This window comes from Mytilus galloprovincialis, chromosome 5 (assembly GCF_965363235.1).
Source record: "Mytilus galloprovincialis chromosome 5, xbMytGall1.hap1.1, whole genome shotgun sequence".
NCBI lineage: Eukaryota > Metazoa > Mollusca > Bivalvia > Mytilida > Mytilidae > Mytilus > Mytilus galloprovincialis.
In genome coordinates, this window is record NC_134842.1 from 89,743,634 (window position 1) to 89,751,870 (window position 8,237).

The following is an 8,237-nucleotide window of genomic DNA, read 5'->3' on the forward strand; positions in this document are numbered from 1 at the left end:
TGTTTTTAACAATCCAAGACGGCGAAAGACACCCATTCCACCTTAATATCAAATGGTATACTATGAATGTAAGACAACTTACGTATTGTTTGTGTTTTTATGTGTTGAAGTGTAAAACCAGTGATATCCTTTATGATATCAGCTATACAATTGCGACTAGATTTTGTTGGTGGCAGAATATTGATTGAATAGACCTTTGTGCCTGGATAGCAGGCAGTCTTTGACAAAATAAATGTGAGTCAAATACACATCAGCATTAAGATGTTCATATACACAAGTTATTCACTTCAGCTTCACTTTTCCATTTATATGTAGCAACATTCTAGCAGCGCCTGCATACGGAGTATATATCTCACATTTGATACCTTATGTCAGAGCTTGTATTTCCTATCTTGATGTCCTTGCCAAAATATTGCTGCTCACAATGAAGCTATTACAATAATAGTTTCAAGTGGTGAAGTTGAAATCATCCCTTAATCAGTTTAGCGGATGTTTTTGAAAACTCATTTTTTTCGAATTATGGTCTTATTTTATGTTTTGTATGACATTTTCCTATACCTTCGTATGCTACTATGCACATTGAAACATTTTAATTTCAGCTTGGTGATACTCCGTTACACGCAGCTGCTAGTGGTGGATTCGTCGATATTGTTAAATTGTTTTTAGAAAGAGAAGATACAAACCCAAATAAAGAAAATAAGGTAAGGTATTGCGTACTGACCGCGAAATTAAAAAAAATATTTTTTTCAACACTTTACCAATTGTACCCAATTTAGCGGGCATCTTCTAATATATATGAAGAAAAAACTACATCTCAAGAATCTATTACAATAAGAATTTCAAGTGGTGAAGATGAAATATTCCCTTCATCAGTTTAGTGGATGTTGGTAGGCCGTCATGACATATCCGTTTCACAGATGATAGCGGATTTGTTCAAAATATTGTAAGTACAATTTCCTCCACTTTTTTTCAAATGTGATCACCCGAATTAAACCTATTACTAACACGAAGAACATAACGTTTGATACATGTGGAACAGGATCATCTGCATATCCTTCCAGAACACCTGAGGTTTTGGATGTGTTTGTTTTGCTCAACCTACAGTTTTATATGTTGTCAGTGTATGTAAAATAGTTTGTCTATTAGTCCATTTGAAAGAAATGTTGTTTGTTTTAAACAAAAAGCGGATGAAATTATAGGAATAATAATGTTGTATGATGGGATATCAACATCATCGTTAAAGTTGATTCGTTCCCCTTTTGTTCAATCTTGGCCGAGATATAACTCTATGCATTACCTGGATAATTCATTGTAATTGACCTTGTTTGCCTTGGTTTTACGATTCTATTTTGTCACAAAATTTATAGTGTCCTGATATATACGGTGTATTTACCCGTTCAGCTTTTACCAAAATCGATCAACCGACATTATATACACACAGTCAGTCAGTTTACTATTCTCAGATGAACACTTCTCATACTTTTCATTATATAGTAAACTATAAAACCAGTTATGTCAGTGTTAATGATGTCGTCAAATAGTGATACAAACCATCCTGAATTACTGATATAAGCATGTTCAGTGACCTTTCAATATTATGAATATTATATTAAAGAAAAACGATGGTACTGTAAATTGACGCAGAGAGTACTTTGTGGTCATCATGCCAACTGTGTGCCAATATTGCTGTCATTTATTTGTAATATAAGCAATCCTGAGTTGAAAAAATTATGATGTATGATGCGGCTAAACAATCGCAAATGATCATGAATATTATGGTCATTCATTAAGGAATTCCATGATAATGTCACCTCATACATGTCATACTTGTATCATGTTAATTACAAACATAGTCAGTGTTGGTTGGTGCAGTCAAATAATGTTGTCATACGAGCCAGCCTGAGATATTAAAAATATTGGGTTTTTGTGACAGGTCAAGATTTTGAATAAAAAGAAGACATTGATGTGGAAAATATTTTAAAGTCATTGTATTCCATATTCGCTGTCATTTGTATTATGAAATCCATCCTGATTTAGAAAATTAACTATACAGATTTGCGTAGAAACTTTGAACATAACAATTATTTATATATCACGAATGCAATTTTGTTTTACATATATTTGTTAACATAAACTCATCATAGATACCAGGACTAAATTTTGTATATACGCCAGACGCGCGTTTCGTCTACAAAAGACTCATCAATGACACTCGAATCCAAAAAAGTATATTCAATTGTTGTTATAGTGAGCAGGATTATAACACAAGTTTGACTGCTGTACCCCTATTAAGGACAAATTTACCTTTTATGTCTACTTGTTTTGTTTATACATCATTGTCAATACATTGGAATTTTAAGCATTGTTAAATCAGCTATGTGATAACAATCATATCAATATCCACACAATGTTGCTTATACAATTTTTTAACGCACCTGCACGAAATACTGAAAGCTTGTCCTATGCGTGTTATCAAAACATTTTCGCAAACTAACTTTTGTTTATAAATAATCCTTATATATTTTTATTAAAAGTGTTCCTTATTTCTTTTTATCATTAAAGCTGAAATGATAGTTGGAGTACTAAAAAATTGGGTTTGAATTTAAGGATTAGTAACTGTATTCCAATGTTATATATGTTAACGTAAGAACCCTTGATAAGAGAAATAAAATTATAACAAATTAGGAAAAAATGAAGGCAACAATAGTATACCTCTGTTCAAAACTCATAAATCCATGGACAAAAAACAAAATCGGGGTAACAAACTAAAACTGAGGGAAACGCATTAAATATAAGAGGAGTACAACGACACAACATTAAAATGTGACACACACAGAAACGTACTAAGCATTAGACAAAATCCTATGAGAATAACAAATATAACATCAAAACCAAATACATGACTTTGGGATAGATAAGTACCGTGACACGTCTTATAGCAATGTGAATTCACACTCAAAAATAAGAGAGAACAAACGACACAACGGAAACACAACGTTAAAATGTAACACATACAGAAACGAACTATTATATAACAATGGCCATATTCCTGACTTGGTACAGGACATTTTTAAAGGAAAAAATGGTGGGTTGAACCTTGTTTTGTGGCATGCCAAACCTCCCTCTTTTATGGCCATGTGAAATATAACATTAAAATGACAACACAACATTACAGGACTACAATATAAATAAAAAGAACATAATTGACAAAGAAACACACGAATAATAGCTAACAAAACTATTAATGCAAAGAAGACAGCAAACATCAGAGACATAGGAAAAATGGTAACAATATAAACACCAATACAAAAAAAAACTAAATCGCCCATATTGTTTTTAAGGTTACTCGGACGTTTTGTCCGAATCATACAAAACTAGGGTTTTACCTTGAACTCGTCACACGTTCAGATTTTGATTGAAAAAAAATAATCGGCTGATTGCATTGTATAACTATCGGCAAGAATGTCCGTATCAATAAGAGTGTTTATTGTATTGGATAATGAAAATGTCTGGTTGAATGGTGCTACATAACTTTAATGACGTTTTTATAACTTTGACAGTTATTACTGTGTGAAGTGGGTTTTTCATAATCGTTGTAGCGACGCGCGTGTTTAAATAATCTCATCATGGATACCAGGATTGAAATATATATTTTCCAGACGCCCGTTTCGTCTTCAAACCACTCATCAGTGACGCCCGAATCAAAACATGTTCAAAAGGCCGAATTAAGTACGAAGTTGAAGAGCATTGAAAACCAAAATCTCCTAACGGTTTTTACCAATTACAGCTGAGGTAATCTGTTCATGAGGTTGAAAAGAAGTATTTCATATTTCAAAGGACTTCCTCGGAGTTCAGTATTTTTGAGATTTTACTTTTTTGTATATTCTTTCAAAACTTTTCTTATCATACATGTTATACAGGAATATATAGGACTTTAATGATTAGTAGTTGATTGGTTTTGATCATTTGAAAGTATTGAATTGAAAGTCAAGTAACGAAAAAAACCAAACTCCAAGGACAATTCCAAACTCTCATTTAACTTTCGCCCCTCTCTCAAGGCAAATGGTAAAATCAAAATCTCAAACATATTAAACGATTTTATAAAAATTGTCATATTCCTGACTTAGAACAGGCATTTTCTTATTCAGAAAATGATGGATTTAACCTGGTTTTTTCATAGTTAGCTAAGCTTCTAAATTGTACGACAATCATATAACAAATCCATTATATTGACAACAATTTGCGAACAAAACAAACAGACATTATAGGTAAAAATGTCAAACTAGGGGTACATTCAGTCAAACTTGTGTTATAATCTTTTATAACTATAAAACGAAAACATGTGTTAACAAAGAAAAACAAAAAATCATATAGACAAAGAACATTACAAATAACGTGAGACAGGAATACAAACATATACCATAGCTCAATAACGCAATGACGGCATGCATTCGAAGCGAGCCACGTCAAATGAATATTACCGAAAACAGACTTAACATTAAAAGTAATAATTTACAAAGACAAATAAAATAATACTGTAAAAACGTTATTAAGATGATAAACAACGTCAGTACCTGGAATACCTTTAGACCATCCTGTATGAATTAAAATGGAATATTTATCATCTAAGTCTTTTTTTGAGAATCCACATATGGTTTGTACCACTACTCGACAACAATTTCACAGAGTTTCTGAGACCCTTATTCACTGTGGACGTACTGTTTGTTAATATAATGGACAAGTCTTTCGTCAAACATGCAGATGAACCGGCAATGTACCGTTGTTTGAATAAATCTCATTCATTGAGAAAGGCGATATTTATGATAGAAATGATATTCTAATTTTCATTAACAAGTCTGAATTGATTGTTTGCTCTTTAAGAAAAAAATTAATTTTTTTACTTCAGAACAACGGCGACACTCCATTACACACAGTTGTTAGACGTCGAAGCCTTAGCATGGTCCAATTGTTATTAGAGAGAAGAGATATAGATGCAGATAAATTAAATAAGGTATACCATTTGTTTGTTATATTGTCAATAATCAATCCGATGTCGACACACTGATCTTATTAAATGCTTTTCACTTTCCCCTCGTTCCTAATTCTTCAACGATAATATGGAGCAACAAAGCAGACACTTACTAATTATGAATTACCCATACTATCTGCTCATTTACACTAAGACACGAAAGGGTGCTTTTATAGAAACGAATTATTGATAAATAGTGGAATGTTCCTTTTTAGTTTGATTTGATAAAATCCATCAGATATTTACAAACACCAACCATCGGACGAAAAATTCAGTTTAAATTAAAAAAAATAAATAATACAGCACACCTGTCATCTTTTATGTCGAAATATGTTGGAACTTTCTCGGATAGAAATCGACCGTATCAAATGCACGTGTGCATGAATATGTACACGACTTTGACTATGAAACTTTTAAATACAAAATAAAGTAATGTATCATCATTTTATTCTGTATTGTGGGGTTCTTATAGCAAATTAATTTTCAAATCGTTAAAGACTTTCTGTAGAAATTTTATCAAACCGTAATAAGTAAACAGTTGTTTTGATATTCAACATATGGCTATAATTGTTGTATTAGTGTAAACGTGTATTGAATGGGAATATTTTAAAAACTATAGTGTATTGATTTTAATCCAGGAAAATAAGAAAACATTTGATGTTTTTGAGGCAAGGGATCGGCATTTAACAGAAGATAACAAAACAAAAAGAACAATAACAGACTTAATAAAGGTATACTTAACGTATCATATATACAATTATGTTATTTTACTGCGATTATTAATATGGATTTGTAGACTGTATTATCAATGATTTATGTGCTAATCTAGAATTGTTAAGAACTACAGAATCAAACAATTGGCACTGTGTTTCATTGATTGACGTGTGTTTCAAAAGATGGAAACAGTTTATTATAACGATCACACATTTAGCTATCATTTACACTTAAATGGTACTTAAAAAAGCAATTTACAGATGGATAACAAGTTGAGGAAAATGGAATGAAGGAACAAAACCTTTAAAAATTAAATAAAAAATTAAGACGACTCATTCATAATTTCCAATATTATTGCATAGAAATTTATTCAAGGTGTTTTATAGCAAAACAAGCAGGAAAATAACCGTTGCGTCTGTAAATAATTGTTACTAAATTCCTCCAGATGTTTGGATGGGATTCGGTAACTGTGTCTGTTTATGTTCACATTTCATTTCTTTATATACTTTTTTCAGATTGTTTTAGACATCAGCTTTTTTCGACCTCAAAAGATTTTGAATGTCATTGAATGACCAAGATTTGCACGAAACCCATTAGAAATTGTTTTGAAGATGTTTCACTAGTTTATGTGAATCTTTAAACGGATATCAATTTGCAAATATCTTTATACCTCTTGTTCGAAACTACTGCCTATTGACGACCATCAATTCTTGAGTACAACAAATGTAATATGTGTTATTTGAATTGATGTTGGAAGCGAGCGTTGTATCAATACTGATGATTAATTTGAGATTGCTACCTACACCTCCTCGGGTTTCAAAATGTCTGCAAACAAACAAAAAATAAGTTCCTGCGACAAGGCTGTAAAATTGATCGTGACTGCTAGTTTTCAGGTATTTAGCTAAACCTGTTGTAACTTAGATTACATGCCCATATGAGCGACAGAAATACATAAAAGTCTTATTCTTCTTTCTTTCAGTGTTATATCTTAAGTAAGTATGCCTGTTTTGCAAATACACAATGCTCCAAATAAAAACGAGACAACGTGTTTACCTAATGTCTATCAATACTAACTAGAATATTATATATTTGTCGTTATTTTGTTTTAAAGTTTAATTGGTTTTAAAATACTGTGTATACATAAACACATGCATAACAGTAGTAAAAAAATTGTTAGGATACATACTCATCTACTGATGTACATGTACTAAAAAATATTTGGATGGCATTTGCTGCTTAGGTGTTATAAACCTTTGATATTAAAACATAAACACAGTTTTATGTTTTTTAAATTGAATAACTTTTATACTATACGTTGATCTCGCTTGCTTGCTCGCTCGCTCGCTCTCTCTCTCTCTCTCTCTCTCTCTCTCTCTCTCTCTCTCTCTCTCTGCAGTGTTATCTTACTTGAAGGTACAAAAATGATCAGCAATATGCCAGTTGTTTTTCGTTTGATCCAAAGCGTTTGATTTCGTCAGTTTTAAGGACTTCCCCTTTTTGATGTGCTTTGGAGTTATATTTTTGTTTTACTTTTTGTAAATAACATTTTAACGGCTTTTATTTTCATCAACTTTGTTTTTAAATAAGTGTATCTCACTTACACTTTTTCGATCAATCAATATATATATATACTTGCATGTAGGAAAAAATAATAATGAGTTGAATCCGTCATATTTATAATCGCTTAACAAGATCGTCAGATACTATGTAGCTTGTATACATTAGTTTAATGGCGTTTTAAATGGTGAGCCATTAACGCATACACGGGAGACTATTATTTGTATTCTTAAATAGAGTAAACTCTTCAAATATTTAGATGAACTATAAATGGTTCTTTGTTTCAAGCTATTTGGCCTGTTCCTACAATTCGTCATTATCTGACATAAAAAAAAACCTAACTTACTACTATGGGATCATTCGGTTTGATAGGCAGAATGGACACACTTTGATTTACAGAAACACATTTAGCGAGCTTGCGATTGATATTTGCCGTTTTTGTACAGTAAACGAAAATAAACCACTTGCTTTTGTATCTAGATCACTGATTGGAGCTGAGAGAAAATACTCTGAAATCGACGCTGACACATTGGAGTTTTCATTTCCTGAAAAGATAAAAATACAAAAAAAGTAAAGCCGGACAAAAAAAATAGATGATTTCACATTGAACTGATTGCAAGCTTACCAGTATAAGATAAAAAGATAAAAAGCAAACCTGAGAAAGATATAAAAATATTATTTATTATTTCATTTGTTCAGTAATAACGAATACTCTTAGCACGCTTTTTTGTTTACTTTGCTTCTGTGTTGAGTATTTTATCCAAGGAAAACATAATGTATCAATGAGTTGTGATTGCCTTGAATCAGCATTCAGTAACAGCAAGTACTCTTAGCAAGGTATTTTGTTACGTTTGCCTCTTTGTTAGTTGTTTTGTTTGTGTGTTTTACTCTCTCCAATTGATTGTTATTTTTTGTGTTTATGTTGTGCTGTAACACC

At 31.6% G+C, this 8,237-nt stretch overlaps 1 long non-coding RNA gene across 1 annotated transcript; it reads left to right on the forward strand.

Moving 5' to 3' along the window:
• The first annotated feature begins 597 nt into the window (after window positions 1-597).
• Window positions 598-5,760, forward strand: LOC143074827 (uncharacterized). Its single transcript, XR_012978109.1, has 3 exons — window positions 598-701; window positions 4,907-5,011; window positions 5,668-5,760. It is a non-coding gene; the product is annotated as an uncharacterized LOC143074827 (long non-coding RNA).
• Window positions 5,761-8,237: the final 2,477 nt, after the last annotated feature.